The sequence below is a fragment of the Ambystoma mexicanum genome, chromosome 2q, assembly GCF_040938575.1.
Source record: "Ambystoma mexicanum isolate Mex_15411 chromosome 2q, UKY_AmexF1_1, whole genome shotgun sequence".
NCBI classification, from domain to species: Eukaryota; Metazoa; Chordata; class Amphibia; order Caudata; family Ambystomatidae; genus Ambystoma; species Ambystoma mexicanum.
The window spans coordinates 559,553,734-559,571,877 of record NC_090924.1 but is presented as its reverse complement, the minus strand read 5'-3'; positions in this window follow the sequence as shown (position 1 = coordinate 559,571,877).

Here is an 18,144-nt window from a genome sequence, read left to right as displayed (position 1 = left end):
TGGGCACTGAGTGTGGGAGGGTAAGAGGGAGCATGCGCCACAACGAGTAGGCTCTCTGTGGCACTGGAATTGTGTCAATGTGTATGTGGTCTGGGGACACTCATGCAACTACACTCTGTGAACACGACAATGTGCATTGACAGACAGCTCAGATGTGCATCGTGAAGAGGAAATCCATAGCAGCAGGTGACAAAAGAGACATGCATCTCTGCATGACATGGCGTGCAAGTGATATTTTGTGTGCATACACCAGTCTAGCAGTGCAGATTGAAATGCAACAAGAATGTAGTAATGAACACTACTTGTCGGTGTCAGGTTTCCCAAGTACCCTGTGAGGGATGGGTCCTGTCACACAGAAATGTGCCACGAATGGCAGCCACACAGGCTACACTTTGTATGATGGTCAATTGACATGAGTATGTATGTCACAGGACATGCTTTACCCGGGGCTGTAGTTCAAATGCTGTCAGATGTCCCAAAACACAATTGTTGTGGGTGCTGCATGAATGGCAAAACACAGGAGGCGCAATGACAGAAACTCATCTGATGTGTCCTCATAATTCTCCAGGCCTCCCACGCCTTGAACCTGCTCAATGAGGATGAATTGGCTCATGGCCTCTTCATGCAGTGTCAGCTGTTCCACCTCTGGTGGCCCCGCTCCGTTCGCTAATGCAGAGGTCAGGATGACACTGAGCTTGTACTTGGTGCAATGGGTGAGATCATTCCAGCGCTTGATGACCTGTTCCGCTGCGCGCCTCCCCACCCCTAGGGCGATTATCTGTTACGTGACATGCTGCCAATGCATCATACATTGTGCAACTGTACCTGTGCTCCCTGCATACAGGCACATGTCACGATGGTGATCGGTCACACAGTCAATCAAGGTCTGGAGCTCCTCATCAGAGAAGTTCTTCTTCCTGTGCGGATCAGTGTCCTGTTCCGAGTATTGAAGTCGAGCCTCTTCCTACTGTGCAGGGCGTCCCTTCCTGCCACGAGTGGCAGGGGGGGTTGGAGCTACCCCTGTCTGGTTGGAACCACTTTGGCATCCAGGTGCCAGGCCACCTTTTTAAAATCTTTTATTGTGCTTTCAGCTTTAAAAACCATTACTCTTTACACACAATTCATCAACTCAACATCACACAATAAAATCTATGTTAAGAATTCAAATATAATTAACATCTCATGAATACGGAGTAAAATACTTCATCAGTAAAAGCTACATTTTCAATGTATTAAAATTGTATTAAATCATCTTTTCCCATCCATCGCTACCATTCTTTTTGTTCCATCAGTGTGAATTCAGCCCAGTCAAGGAGGCTATTTATACGTTTTTCCTCTTCCTCTCTAAATTCTATATACAAAGTATGTACTGGGGCAGTAATGAATTTATAGCAGAGCAAGATTCTCTTCCACGCTACGTAGGCTTCTAATGATAATAAACCCAATTCATATCTAATTACACTAATCGGGAAGGACTGGGGGAGCCTTAGAACGTTCTTCCAGATTAGACCCTCTAAATGGCAAACACATTCCTTAAGTAGGCTGTGATGGATTTCCTCTCCATAAGTCAGCATAGGCACTATCTTTGCTTTATATAGCTTCAAAAGCAGAATTAGGGAGAACTTGCCATATTTATAGTTAATGTGTCTTATCTGAGCCACTGCTTTAGATGCCATTGAGTAGAATCTTTCCATAATTAATTTCTTACTCGGGTATTGTGTATGTCAAAACCAAGATATTTTATACTATCCACTTCCAGAATTCGCTCCTCGCCAAGCCAAACCGATTTCTTCTTTCTATGCCTACCTGCTGTCAACGTCATTATTTGTGCTTTCTTAGAGTTAATGATTAGCTCATTATCCTCTCAATAGTCTTGAAAGGCCTTCAGCATTCTATGTATGCCCACCCAGGTACAATACATAAGGATAATATCGTCAGCATATGTTATCCAAAAGATGTTTGTGCCCAGGACTTTTGGGGCAACAAAGGATGCCTTTGTTAGTGGTTCTCTGAAGTCCGCCATGTATGCGTTGAATAGAAATGGTGCAAGTATGCAACCTTTCCGCAAGCCATTATTAGTAGTTATCCTTTCTGAAAGCAATCCTTCCTGGTTTAGTCTGGTCCTAATGCAGGAGTGTTTGTGCAGGTGGATCAATGGCACTAGTAGTCCCTTTGGCAAGCCACATCCCGCAAGGTTTTCCCATAAAGTATCCCTATTTACCCAGTCGAAAGCTAGAGAGAGATCCACTGATACCTGTAGGAGTAGGCATCTAGACTCCACATTTGAACATCTAGGCTCAGCATTTCAGCGTTCACATTTTAGTGAAGGCTTGGGTTTTAAATAGGGTCTGATTGAAATAGATGCCAATGCACAGAGCACATGCTAGAAAATTATCACTTTGCTCCAATGTGCTATTTTAATTAACCGAGCTGCACTTAATATAATACTAACATACATTTAACATACTTATTAACCCAACCCCATCTAACAAGTAACTAATTCCCTTAATAACATTTAGTGCAAATTAGTCCATGAAATTAACTGGATGCAGATTGAGCCAATACATGATGCTCTGAAAATGGGTAAGAAAAAAATGAACTTTAAATGTGCAGGCTGAATTTGCGCTCTGTGGTTAGCTGATAAATATTAATATCTGTTTGATTAAAAACATGGCATTGTATTAAAACAGGATGTGCAAGAAATATGTATCACTTTGCTCTTCAGCAATGCAGCTAGCACAATGATAGGCACAGTGGAAATCGCGTGATGTGGGTGGATCTGGTCAAGGGGAGGTGTTTTTCTGCAGTGACAAGCATTTTCATAAAAAGAGTTTTGAGGCAGAGTAGAGGGGCATTCCTCTTCTGGCACTCACTGAAAAAGGAGGCTGATTGCAAGCTGACAAAGGCGGGTCTCTCTCTCTCCTGGGTGGCGATATTTAGCAGAGCTGCAAAGTCTGGATAATCCTTATCTGGGTTGACCCTCTGCAAGTCACGCAGAAAGGCTAGGGAAAGATTTACTGCCAAGCAGAGTCTGGCATATCCCCAGCAATAGTGCCACCATGTCCCAGATTCTGGCTGAGTTTTCTGAATTGTCAGATTACCTCCAGGCAAAACTTTATGCCTATGCAGTTTGGTCCTCAGAAAATTTGACAATATAGAAAAACAGAATTAGCACAGAGGTAGGAAAGGAGGCATTTAAAAATATTTTTGATGAGGGAAGCATGGTGCATGTGTGCCTCCATAAGGTATTCCGAGCATCAGAATGCACAGAAGAGAAAAAGTACATCATCTGACTGTGTGCAACACTGTGGTTTCTGCTACACATATCTATAAAGATGCAGGGGAAAGACAGTGAAGTTATTAGCAAGTTAAAATGCAGTTTGGATAATGAATTTGATCAGATGCAGCAATTAAAAGCGGAACCAAAGCAGAGGGAGCTGGACACGGAATTGCAAACCTAATGCAGTGATCATGATACTCAATTGGCTCTTAGAGAGTGAGCAAGAATTAACCCACTTAAAAGCAATTTAGAAGACATAAAACAAGATAAAGATATTTCTATATTGGAAATGCAAGCCCTTAGAGAAGATGGCAGGGAGAAAGATAAAGAACTCCATACTGTGGAACAAGAAATATTTAAATTACTGGAAGAAAATGAAAAAAGCGCTTAATCAGTCTCAAACACAAAACAATTAATTTCAAGCAGTAATCAATAAGGTCAGGGATGAGAATTCCAATCTCTGTCATGAGGCAGAACAGCTTCATGGACAGTGCAAGAACCTAGAACAGCAAATATTTACTGCCCAATTCATGGAATTATTTGCGTGAAAATGCAGATTTGCGCGCCTTTCTGCCCGAAAATCCCCATACTTCAAACAGGGATTTTCAGGCAGAAAGGTGCGCAAATCTGCATTTTTCATGCAAATAATTCCATGAGTCAGGGTGTTAATCTCAGATCTCAGGAAAAGCGACAGAGTACTACATTCAATGGAACTGAACTCAATCACAGATATGGCCAAGGAAACAATGTACCAACAGCTGTCCCTTTGGCCAGATCTAGTTAAAAGCCAATGGTGGGATCTGAATCACCTGCAAATATTCACACGCATTCTTGCCCACAAGAGAAGAGGAATGAGCGACAAAATTACACACACCAGACTGCACCATGTAGTCCTATAAAAATTATTAAATCCATCAAGACTTTAATCCATTCAAAAAGGGAGGCCATTGTTGCATGCAAGACCATTTAGAAACCATTCATCATATATTCAAAGTCCTTCAGATACCTGGGGAACAATATAGACAGTACTTTCAGCTAACCCTAGATGCAGCATCTGCTAGTATCATTTGTGCTCTCAATGAACAGGAACATTTGTCATGGGCGGACTTTGAGAAAGAGGTTAGACATAAATTCTCATATTAACAGTCTATGCAGGATGCCAAAAAACCAGCGTATACAATGTTGACAAAGCCAGATATGTTACCTCGCCAATACCTTCAAAATTTAAAAAGAGCATTTTCAAGCTTTGATGTGGCCTTTAACCCTAAAAATGTAGAATTTAAGACTGCATATTTTTATGGGCTCCAAAAAAAGTCTACCAGTTAATTCAAGAAAAACCACTAGAATGGATAATTGAACCGGGGACCAAACTTTATAAAGTGATATTTGGTCAGAGAGAGGTGGGGCCTAATAATACAGAGACAAAATCAAAGTCTAAGGAATCCACACCAGCAATTTTGGTGGTAAAATCTGTAAAGATGCCGCTAGAATCAGCCCAACCTCAAACAAGGAATGACGTAACACCTAGCCAAAGGGGCGTGCCCCCACAGAGGACATTTCTCCAAACTCCTATGTTCCAATTCATTGATCCCAGGAATAGGGATTCTTACATTATCCCTAGATATCTTGGCAATTCCTCCAGAGTTGGATTTGGCCACAATATGCCAGTCCTAAATAACAATCAAAATCAAATGTACAATGGCCCATACCAGACACTAAGGACCCAGAGTAGATCTGACCCTAATACAATGGTATATGACCACCAAGAAACACTAAGATATGTGGATGGATTCATTTAAAATGGAAAGCAGCACAGGTAACAATTCCGACCAAATGAAAGACAAAATATGAATTATGTCCCTCGCCAATATAACCAATCACCACCACCAGTTGACCATGGTCAAAGGACGGCCACTCTGCGTTCTCCACCTCCTGTGTCACATGAATTCAGAGGTAACACAAACAGAAATCAATGTCCTGAAAGATATCAGAATACGCCTAATCAGGGTGAGTTTAATAGTTACCGGCCCAGGCCACAAAGGGAGGAGTTCAGAGACATGGATAGGTTTCAATGCTTAGAGGCCCAAGTCAAAATGTTGTCTGAACAGATAGGAAAATGATGTGCAGTCAGTCCAAAAGCAACAGCCAAGTAAAGGTGCCAAAGGCCATAAGAGTGATCTTGTGCGTAGTGACAACAAGTGACTATCTAATCACCTCTGCACTGATGAAAACACAGAGGCCTATAAATCACCTTTGAATAACGGTACTGAATTCCTAGCTGATTTAAAAATGAGAAAAAAAATGAATGAACGTGAGACAGGGAATTTCAACACACACACAAACAGGTAGTGTGGTTCAATTTAGAGTTGAACCAGACTATTCAGGTGTGTGAAACTGAAGAACAAGGTGGGGGAAATGAACAAGAAAAACCCAAAGAACAGAGAAGCAGATATTAAAAGAACATCCACTATGAAAGTGAAACATAAAACGAAAAATTAAGATCAACAAATAGATTATCCTTACTTGATGATCAGAATACTGTTGATACCCAGTCAGAGGAAATAATTGCCCAAAATTGTGGGTGCAGGTCAGTCACCTGAGGAGTATTTTGAACCACGGATAATCCAAGGGACAGAAATGACAGGTTCCATGCAAAAATGCAGATAAGTGTAATGCACCAGAGGTTGAAAGGCTGTTACGTGGCACTTGTGAAAATACCCAGTCAAAAGGTTGCAGTGTAGAAATAAATGGCGAGGGCCCAGACAATGAGAAAAGAACAATGAGAAATTGGGGTGTGAACACCAGTGGTCCCAAGTCAGAGGGGCAGTCCGTGGCTACACTCCAAATGGGTTTTGAGCCCCAGAGAATAGCCAAAGAAATTCAAAATGAAGTGGGCAAAAAGGAAGGTAAAATGTAATATCACATGCCCATTTGCCTAGCAAAGAGTAACAAAGAGTTAAGAAGAGTAAGTCCTGAAATAAGCAAAAATGCACACCTCTTATGTGTACTAGGAGAGGCTGAAGCTAGGTACTATGCTCCAGTTACCATCAAAGAAAAATGTAATACATTTGCAATGATTGACACCAGTGCCGAAGCAAAAATAATGTCAAAAGAACTGGTGAAAAGTATAAATGAAGGGAGATTCCGACACAATCACATAAGGGTGATACCAAATGAAAGCCTGTGCACAATTTCAATGGGTAAGAAATATCTAACGAAGGTGTCACTAAGGTTGACATAAAGTTAGGGAAGCATCGGATGAGACAGGAAGTGTTGATCACATCCATTAATGAAATACCCTTTCTCATAGGGACAAATTGCCTGAAGAGACTGTCACCCCTCATTGATGGGGTAAATGGGGTATTGTGGTCATCAGCTAAAAAGCCATTGAGACCCAAGAACATAATGACCCAAAGAAACACTGTAAAAGAATGCCACACCATTGCTAAATCAGAAAGTGCAGTGGAAGTATATCTTCAGAATGGCTTTGTGCCCAGCGTCATGTCATTCTCATGTATCAGGATGAAATGCGAGGAGAGAAAGAGAAGCAGTCTTTGGAAATTTATTTGGACCCCAAGAAAAACTGGCAAACAGAAATAGATGAAAGCACTCTGTGTTTCTAACTAAATCTAGAAAAATGCAAACCAAATGTCACTCCAAAGGTAAATAAAGATAAACATATTTCAACAATCTCAGAAATACACATTGGAGAAGGGTAGCCATGGAGACCTATCCATGTGAATGGGCATCCTGAAATGATTTAAGCCACTTGGGTGCTTGAACATGAAACGAGTTTCATTAATGAAAAGATAATCCAGAAAACAATTGACAGTGTGGAGATACTGAAGTTCAGAATGAAGAATCAACACATTTTTGGTCTAGATGACCACGACTTGGGACAAAGGATTGTAGAAAGATGCATGTTAAAGATTACAATTGGCCCTAAGAGTATTCATCAAAATGTGTGGATTGTGAGCGGGATACAAAACAAATTATTTTTGGGAAATGACATCATGCACAGGATGTGTATGGTATTAGACTTTCTAAATCAAAAGAGCTGCACCTAAATTTGAAGACAAAATACAAGCTTACCATTGTGCCCAAATGAGGCCATATGCAATTGAGCTTCAGGTAAAAAAGGACGTTACCATTCCTGCATTGACCAGACAATTTACAGTAGCATTAAAATACAGAAAGGGTCAACAGATAAAAGGTTCTGCTGCATTTGTATGCCTAAATGAATCCATAAGGCAGCAAGGGTTAGAATGTGAATATACACAACTGATAGAGATTGGGGATGGACCCATTCAAATCCTGTTGGACAATAAAGGGTGTCAAGACCTTCATTTGGAAGAGAATTCAGCAATAGGAATGGCAACACAGAAATCTTACTACACTGCTGATTGCAGTAACTCAGTGATCGGGAATGTTGCTGAAAGCTGTGTGACTGTACAGGGTGAGTTGCCAGAATCATTAGAGTATAAGCCTAAAAGATTCTTTAAAGTTCAGTCTGTGTACCCTTATGTCCTAAGTGAAATAGTGTTCAGTCATCTAGATGATTTCATCCCATTCGAATTCAGTGAATCTAAAAGAGAAAAACAGCATATTGAAATGGAGGTTGATATTTCAAAATATTTGAATATAGCGACCCTCCAAAGAGACACTGCCACACGATTAGACAAAAGTACAGAGGTTCCTCCTTTGGAGGACTTCTCAGAGTTTTCTAAAATGGTAGAGGAGCAAATTTAAGCTGCAGATGCTTGCACAAGTGAAGAAGAAAAAGATCAATTGAGAAAAATATTTATGAATTTAAAAAGGTTTTTTCCAAAGATGTTTATGACTGCGGGCTGACCGATATACATGTTGCCACACTACCAGAAGGACATGGTAGGGAGCCCATATTTGTGCGACAATATAGTTAATGGCAGGCATGTTTGGAATCACTAGCTGAAATAATCAAGACTTTAGAATCTAGAGGAATCATTAGGCCTTCGTCACAGTACATCAAATACTCCGATATTAGGTGTGCTAAAACCCAATGGTGCTTGCATGCAGATCAATGAGAATTAAACAAAAAAGTACCTCTTCCAAGGTTGCCTCTTCCATTTATTGATCAGGGTCTTGCACAGGCTTGCGGGTCAAAGGAGTTTACCACATTAGACCTTACAGCTGGATACAGGTGTGTGCCACTAGCTGAAGATATTCAAAATATGTTTGTATTTTCATTTGACAAATCACAACATGCATGGTCCTGGACCCCTTTTGGGTATGTCAATAGTGGAAGTGAGTTTGGAATATTCCTGAGCATGGCACTCCCGGATGTAGCTGAAAGTGGGACATTAGTTTATGTGGAAGATGTGCTAATCAAAAATGAAGATCTGAAAAGCAATTTCAATGAGATTAGACATGCGCTCAGTCAGCTACATAAGGCTTGGGCAAACATATCTTTACAGAAAGCACAGTGGTGCAGAAAAAGGGTAAACTTCCTAGGTCATGAAGTGACAGAGCATGGGTTACACCCACAATAGAAAAAGGTGGAGGTGATTCATAAACTAAAGGATTCCACTAACTTGAAAAGTTTAAAGAGTTTGTTAGCAATGACATGTTACAACAGCACATGTATTGAAAATTATGCAGCGATTACACAACCTTTAACGAGATTACCGAAGCTGGGCGACCCTGGATATGGGAAAAGGAACACAGTGAGGCAGTGGCCATGCTAAAAGAGTATCTAACAAAAGTGCCATGTTTGGCATATCCAATGAAAAACCAGGATTTCTTTGTAGAAAACGGGTTCACAGATCAATGCATGTCAGCAGTATTATATCAAAAACATGACGCAAATAGCAAAACCATTGCATATGCTAGCAAAGCATTGTCACAGGTAGAGACCAAATTCAGTGAATGCAAGAAAGCTCATCTGACCACTGTCTGAGTGTTACAACATTTCCGTCCCATAATTCAAGGGGAGTAGTTGACTCTTGAAACAAATCACCAGCCTCTGCAATTTTTGCAAAGTAAGAGAATCAGATCAGGGAATTTGGCCCAGTCAAGAATTACTTCCTGGACATTAGCACTTCAGGGATTTCAAGGCACGACAAGGCAAGGAAGGGGAAACAAAGGGAGGACAAATCAACGATTTTACTAGGCCTAGTGATGTTGAGATTGCACAAGTGCAGGTGAGAGTGAAGGGGAAAAGTGCCTCCGGAAGGGGAGGAGGGACAAGTACAAAACACGGGATAAAAACAGCAAAAAACAAAAAGTGCGACACAGAATCAAAACATCCACACAAAAAAACAAGTAATGTGGCCAGGAGGTGGAAGTGCAAGTGTAAGTGCAGACAACAAGTGACTGATAAGTGCAGGTAAGGGAACTGTAGGTTTGCAGATACAGGCCCAATTGTACGATTGCCATGAGGCAGTGCAAGTGTGCAACTGGGAGGGCAGGGACCTGGGCCCGAGATTCAGAGGGTAGCCAGGTGACCAGTGCAGTCTCAACAGGAGATCAGCAGGGAAGAGGAAGAGAGATGGCAGAAGCAAAGAGGAAAGTCTTGAGTTGCTTCCAGAACTGGAGATGGTTCTGCTCAAGTTTCAGAGAGACAGGGAGGCTGTTTTAGAGGGAGGAGCCAGGCAAAGAGAGATATCTGCCTCCAATTCGTTGCTTGGAATAGCAACTGACCCTCAAGGAGTTGGAGGTGAAGGAGCGAAGAGCTCGAGTAGGAAATTATTTCTGAAGAGAGAGTTGGATGTATTGCGGACCCAACCCCCAGAAGGCCTTGTGGACAATGCAAAGGGTCTTGAACTTGATCCTTGCAGCCACTGGGAGACAATGGAGAGATTTCCGGGCTGGAGAGATACGATCTCTGGGCTTGAGGCCAAAGACAAGTCTTGCAGTCCTGTACTGGATGAGACGGAGAGTAGAGTCAGGCAGATTTAAAAAGAGGCTGGTGCAGTAGTCAAGCCTAGAGAGAACCAGAACTCTGGAGACAGAGAGCTTCTGGGGAAGGAGAGGAAAGGAAGAATACCTCTGAGCAGGTGCAGTTGGTAGTTCGACTTTTTGAGATGTCAGAGATGTGAGGAGAGAAGGGGAGTGTGGAGTCAAAGATGACCTTGAGGTTCTAAGCCTCACAGGTAGCAGCAGTAAGAGGCCCAAGGGAGGACGGCCAGAGGGAGGCAGAAAAATAAGGTACAGGTGTGCCGATGAGGAGGATCTCCGTCTTACTGGCATTCAGATGGAGATCCTTGGCGGCACACCACTCCTGTATTGCAGACAGACAATTATGGATGAGAAAAATAGAAGAGGCAGAAGAGTGTAGCCTGACAGCAAGCTGAGTGTCATCCACATAGCACTGGAAGTTGGAGCAGAGAGCAGCGATGCAGTGGGCGAGAGGTGGCAGGTATTGGTTGAATAACCAAGGAGAAAGGTTAGACCCCTGGGGACACCACAGTTGGAGAGAGAGATAAAGGAGAGGAAGTACCCAAGTTGGACCTGGGAGGGTGGGTCCGAGAGGAAGGAAGTCAGCCAGGCCAGGGCATGATCAGTGATAAGCAGGTTATCACAGAGCCGGTTGAGCAGGATGGCATGGTTGACAGTGATAAAGGTGAACGAGAGATCAAGTAGGATGAGGACAGAGGGGAGATTAACATCAAGGTTAGGGAGGCAGAGTTTCCATCATTGTCGTTTCAAGGGTGTAGACACACCGTTTGCCAGGATTACAGTAACTTCTCCCAGGGATGACTGACAAGTGTAGAAGTTATTGCGGCCGCTGTCCCACAGTCCCAGCAAAACACTGCACAACACTCCTGTCTCAGTCTGCGTCACTCCATGAGTGGGTAGGTCTTTTGTTAGATTCCAGCACAGATGATAAAATAGACTGGGAAAAAAAGACTGTTTGTTCAGGCTTGCTCGAATCACAGAGGATCAGCGTCCCAACACTGCACAACACTCCTGCCTCAATCCATCACTCCGGGCTACCTTTCGACTGGGGCCTGTCATGTCCTCCTGGGGCTAGGGCAGGTGGGTAAACACCACTTCCCTGACCACCTGGGGTTGGTGTAGGTGTGTCACCACCACTTCCCTGACCACCTGGGGTTGGGGCAGGTGTTTCACCACCATCACACCCACCCCAACCCCCTCTGCACCCTTTCCCTTTTGGGGCCTTTCCAACCATGTCACAGGTGTATCGGATGAATGAGAGTCGATGTTAGTCAGGGAACAGACTACATGTTGTACGATGTAGATGTGTAGTCCAGCAATGCTCATATGTATCCCAAATGGCAAAAATAAGCAGTATGCAATACCAGCGGCACCCAATAACACAACAAGTGAGTATGCGAAACCTGGAAAGCATCAGAAAATGAAAAAAGATGTACACAATACACATTGACAACCAACAGCACAAAAAGTGTATACGTGACAACCGGAAAGCTTCTGACAATGAAAAAAGAGGTACACGATTCACAGTGGCAATCACAAACAGAAAAAGTGCATATGCAAAAGACCGCGTGCCTCAAAAAGGGGGAAAAAAAGAACAGTACGCTACCTGAAGAGAACAGATTGTGTGGGCCGCCAAAATACATGGAATCTACAATACTCCATCTTTGTTCTTTCACGCAGACAGTCAGTGATGCCTTTGCTCGTCCTTATGCATCCCCAATCAATGCCGTGAACCGAACATACACGCTAAGGGCCTCTACTCTGTTTACAGCTGTGTTTTGAGCTGCACACGGAAGACCCACACTCCTGCCTCTGTGCCATGTTATCTGCTTCCTCATGCCCTTTACTACCTCCAATGTTGCCATCTCCTGCTGCCTGTCCAGTGTGAGTGCCTGCTGTCCACCTGCACTGCTTTGGCAGGCTGCCTGCTTTCCAGCTATTGCCTATGCTCCTGTCTCCAGCCCTGTGACCACCTCAGCTGCTGTGTTGGACTCCCACCTTCACATACCACCACCACTGCTTCACAACCCATTTCCAGGACCAGCTTACCCACTCACACCTGCCTTGGGGGTTGCCATGTCCACACCATCTACCTCTGTCCAGAGTGGCAACCCCATGGCAGCAAGGCAGAGGGGTGTCAACTTCGGTGCCAAAGAAGTTGGCATCTTGGTGGATAAGGTCCTGGAGAATTATGATGCCCTCTTCAGACCAGCGATGCAATGCGGCAAGTAAGGGCGTCTCCAGATCTGGGAGGACATAATGGCTGCCATCAACGTGGAGGGGGCAGCAGTCCGCTGCTAAATGGCCATCCACAAGTGCTGGGAGGACCTCAAACCTAGGATCCACGTAAAGGCCTGGCGGTTCCTGAAGGCCGGTGCAACCATGGAGGTTGACCGTGCACACAGGTTCCGGTTGTCAAACAACAACATGCAGGTCCTGGAGACGTTCTACCCGGAGCTTCATGCCCAGGTCTGCACGTTGCAACGACGTCTGGAGTCGGATGATGAGTAAGCATGTGTTGTACTGCTCTAGGGTGCATGTGTGTTGTGCATGTGATAGCATGTTTGCAGTGACCCCCTTACTTTTGCAGCATGTATGTCTCACCGACAAACATCTGCATGCAGGCCCCAGACAATTCTCCCATGTGCGACATCTGACCTGTGCAGATTCGAAATGCACTGTATTTTGATTGGGTATTGTAGTACATGTGTGAAAACTGTGCACATGCAATGTTTCTTGTGTCTCGGATGTGGCTGGATGGAAAGTGGGCAGTTGAGGAATTGTTGACCATGTCATGTGCATTCATGCTGCTTATGTGGTTGTGGCAACAATAGCAAAAGTCTGGCGGTCACACGTGCATTCAGATGTTTTGTGTACTCACGTTTGGTTGTTGCAGGTAGTGGGATTGTGATGTGATCTGTCATGACACTGCTTGTGCACTTGGAGTGATGTGTGTGCATGCAAGGTGAATGTGCTTGTGACTATGCCATGCCATATGTGGCTGTGCAGTTGATGCATGTATGTGTTGCATGGGTGCATGATGGGTTGTGGCGGAGGCATGTTGTTTAATGTGATGGTGTGGAGAGGTTCCCAGGCAGGTTTCAGCATGGCAATGCTGTGAGAGTTTCAAGTATGGTTGGCCACTGGTGGCCATGTTTCCACTGTGTGTCTTGGCCACAATGTGTCAACGGCATTGGGATGCCACTTCTGTGTTCACATACTTTACATGTGTGTATGTCATACAGTTTTCTCCCTACCCACACCTGTGCCCATGTGGCATGTCTCTCAGGGATGTGCATCAGGTTGCTGTTGGGTCACATTGACCTTCCCCTAGGGTCATGTGATTCATCTTGGTATGTGTCTGTGCTCTGGCCACATTGTGCTGCGTTTACATGTGGATGTGTCATGGAAGTTTTTCTCATCGTGCCTGGGTTGCTGTGTCTGTTTGGATGTGGACTGAATGTCCATGTGTGTGGTTTTGGATGTTGCTGAATGTTCCATAGACATGTCATGTTCCTGCAAATGTTGTTGATGCCACACCAGCTTAGTTGCAGTACACTGATATTGCTGTTCTGTGTCTCCTTTACCACAGTTGCTGCATCTGATGAAGAGGGCGGAAGTGGTGCTGTGGAGCATGGAAGCAGGGATTGCTCCACCAGACATAGGCGCAAGACCCAGCCACTCCTCCTTAACAGCTCATCTTCAGGGAGCGATGTGGCTGAGGTGGCTTCTGTACCATTGGGCATGGCTGCTGGGTGTAAGCCCAAGGAGGTGGAGGTGGCAGAGGACTCCTTAGCAGTGGTGGCACAAGGTGATGCATTACAGGGGCAATCCATAATTGAAGACACCCTGGAGTCATCCATGTTGATGGAGGGGGAGGCGTAGGAGGTGGCCATTGCTGCCCAGCCCATGAAGTCAAGTGGGAGTCACTGTGTGTCCTGCCCGCAATGTGTCAACGGTATTGGGATGCCACTTCTGTGTTCACATGCTTTACATGGGTGTATGTCATACAGTTTTCTTTTTACCCACACATGTGCCCATGTGGCATGTCTCTCAGGGATGGCCATCAGGTTGCAGGTGGGTCACATTGACCTTCCCCTAAGGTCATGTGATTCATCTTGGTATGTGTCTGTGCTCTGGCCACATTGTGCTGCGTTTACATATGGATGTGTCATGGAAGTTTTTCTTATCGTGCCTGGTGTGTCTGTTTGGATGTGGACTGCATGTCCATGTGTGTGGTTTTGGATGTTGCTGAATGTTCCATAGACATGTCATGTTCCTGCAAATGTTGTTGATGCCACACCGGCTTAGTTGCAGTACACTGATATTGCTGTTCTGTGTCTCCTTTACCACAGTTGCTGCAGCTGATGAAGAGGGTGGAAGCGGTGCTGTGGAGCATGGAAGCAGGGATTGCTCCACCAGACATAGGCGCAAGACCCAGCCACTCCGCCTTGACAGCTCATCTTCGGGGACTGATGTGGCTGAGGTGGTGTGTGTACCATTGGGCATGGCTGCTGGGTGTAAGTCCAAGGAGGTGGACATGGCAGAGGACTCCTCAGCAGTGGTGGCACAGGGTTATGCATTACAGGGGCCATCCATAATTGCAGACACCCTGGAGTCATCCAGGTTGATGGAGGGGGAGGCGGAGGAGGTGGCCATTGCAGCCCAGCCCATGGAGTCAGGTGGGGGAGCCGAGGTGGGAGTGTGTTCTGCCATCCTGTCTAAGGGGCATGAGGCTGTGCAGGTGACCATAGAGGTGCCTGTGCAAAGTCCTGTCCATGGGCCATCGGATGCAGGACTTGTGACGTGTGACTAAGTGGAAATGATGCACTCAATGGCTTCCGTTTTCAGAAGCTATGAATGGCAGATCGTAGCAAAGATGCAGCGGGCACAGGAAGCTAGAGTGATGATGGCCAGGGCTGAGGTTGCCCTGAGTCCGGCAAGGAGGTGGGATGCCATCCTGGATGCCACTTGCAGGGTGACGCAGGAGGCCAAAGCACAGACGATGTCCAACCTGCAAGCCCTCCAGGAAACAACAGAGGCCCACCTGATGGAGGAGGGCGTGGCGTTCGCCTCAGCCCTGGTAGAAAGCTTGAGTGAGATTGGAGAGGAGAACCAGCCTGCTGCCGTTGTATATAGTTTTTTAGGTTTAGGTTTACTTTTTATGTATTATTTGCCCCAGACTTTGCAGACATACCTCCCTCTTTTTCCTGTATATAGTTATTTAGGCGTAGGGTTGTTTTGTAATTTCACTTGGACACCTTCATTCCCTGATTTTCTTGTACATATTTGTATACAATACATCTTTCATTTTGTTCCATTCCTCTCTTCAGTCAGTTCATTTGTGAGTCTGCCACTATGATAGTTCACTGCAACTCATTGTCTTGTGGTGTGCCTATGTGTGTGTTGTTTTGCTGTAATGGTTGCAGCTGGAAAGATGCACATGTGCCTGGCATGTGGGAGTGGGTCAATCAGATGACTGGGTATGAGCTGCCTGTTTTCATTTTCATTTACATGTGCAGCAACAGTGTGTTTGGCATCAGTGTGGTTGGGGTGGACGGAAGGTGGGTTCACTCTGGAGGTGTGCCCTGGTCACGTTACTTGCACATTTGTTTGTCATTGCTGTGTCAAACGCATGTCAAGCGGACATGCCCACCAGCATGTGCAGTCACACACTGCCTGCTCTCATGTCTTGCTCCACCTCTGCAACTGGAATGCATTTGCGAGCCATGTTTGCTCTTCCTGTGTGGCAGCACACATTTCCTGTCTCAGTGAGATACGCACTCTCTCACTGACCTCTTCCACCACACCATGGACCTGTCATTTTGTGATCCCTGACAGGGACTTTGACACTGTGTCCAGCCAGATCACTTGTGCTCAGACTGTGATGCACCTGGTCATTATTTTTGGATCTGGCCGATGTATGAATATGTTTACTTCTGTCCTTGCCACAAATTTAGTTGGTGTGCTTTGATGGCTTTGCAATGACCCATGGCCAACAGTCACATGCCCCTTTGCACTGCATTCACTTGTCACATGTTGATTAGGTGGCCACAGTGCTGTTGATGCAATGTAGTGCTGTCTGACTGGGGGGATTCATATTCCAGTCTGCCAGGGAATGACAGAGGATGCTCCAGTCCAGGACTGGTCTTCAGTGCTTCCTGTTGATCGTGTTGACGGTGGACAGGTTGGTGGTGTGCTTCATGGTGGAGGCCAACCACAGAGGTTCAGGTGAGTTGCAGCCATTCATTGTTATGCATGCATGGGAGAATGTTCTGGGGCTGCTTGGGGTGGTGTCTGAGGTGAAGGCGGCTGGTGTGTGGTGTCTGGACTTGAGGGTCTGTCTGAGGCGGTGTCTGAGGTGAAGGGGGCTGGTGGGTGGTGTCTGGACTTGAGGGAGGTACCTGGGAGGTCTCAAAGGTGAAGGGGCTGCTGGGTGGTGTCTGGACCTGTGGGGGCTGCTAACTGGGGTGGTGTCGGAGGTGAAGGGGGCTGGTGGGTGCTGTCTGGACTTGAGGGGGCTGCCTAGGGTGGTGTCAGAGGTGAAGGGGGCTGCCTGCCATAGCGTCAGAGGTGAAGGGGGCTACCTGGGCTAGTGCTGGAGGTGAAGGGGGCTGGTGGGTGGTGAGTGGACTTGAGGGGGCTGCCTGGGGTAGAGTTGGGGGTGAAGGGGGCTGACTGGGGTAATGTCGGGGGTGAACAGGGCTACCTGGGGTAGTGTTAGAGGTGAAGTGGGCTGGTGGGTGGTGTTTAGACTTTAGGGGGCTGCCTGGGCTAGTGTGGGAGGTGAAGGGGGCTGCCGGGGTAGTGTCGGAGGTGAGGGGGGCTGGTGGGTGGTGTCTGGATTTGAGGGGGCTACCCGGGGTGGTGTCTGGACTTGAAGGGATTCTTGGGTAGTGTAGGAGGTGATGGGGGCTGCCTGGGGTAGTGCTGGAGGTGAAGAGGGCTGTCTGGGGTAGTGTCAGGGGAGAAGGGGGCTGGTGGGTGGTCTCCGGACTTGAGGGGCTGCATGGTGTGGTGACAGAGGTGAAGGGGGCTGCGTGTGGTAATGTCAGAGGTGAAGGTGGCTGGTGGGTGGTGTCTGGACTTGAGGGGGCTGCCTGGGGTGGTGTCAGAGGTGAAGGGGGCTAGTGGTTGGTGACTGGACTTTAGGGGGCTGCCTGGGCTAGTGTCAACGGAAAAGGTGCCTGGTGGTTGGTGTCTGGACTTGTGGGGGCTGCCTGGCGCTGTGTTGGAAGTGAAGGGGCTGCCTGGGTAGTGTTGGAGGTGAAGGGGGGTGGTGGGAGGAGTCTGGACTTGAGGAGCCTTCCTGTGGCAGTGTCGGAGGTGAAGGAGGCTGGTGGGTGCTGCCTGGAGTGGTGTCGGAGGTGAAGGGGGCTGCTTGGGGTAGTGTCAGACGTGAAGGGGGCTGTCTGGGCTAGTGTTTATTTTATTTTATTTTTTACATTTGTATAGCGCGCAGGCAACCCAAGGGCATTGTGGCGCTGTTACTTGCCGACAACTTAGTTACATTATGCATAAGTTACCGATTGGGTACATAGGCGTAACATATAATATGCATAGTGTCAGAGGTGAAGGGGGCTAGTGGGTGGTTTCTGGACTTGAGGAGGCTGCCTGGGGTGGTGTTGGATGTGAAGGGGCTGTTGGGTGGCATCTGACTTGAGGGAGCTGCCTGGGGTGGTGTCAGAGGTGAAGGGGGCTGCTGGGTGGTGTCCGGACTTGAGGGGGCTGCCTGAGGTAGTGTTGGAGGTGAAAGGGGCTGGTGGGTGGTATCTGGACTTGAAGGGACTTCCTCTGGTGGTGTTGGAGGTGAAGGGTGCTGGTGGGTGGTGTCTGGACCCGACGGGGCTGCCTGGGGTTGTGTCAGAGTTGAAGGGGGCTGGCTGGGGTAGTATTCCAGGTGATGGGGGCTGGTGGGTGGTGTCTGT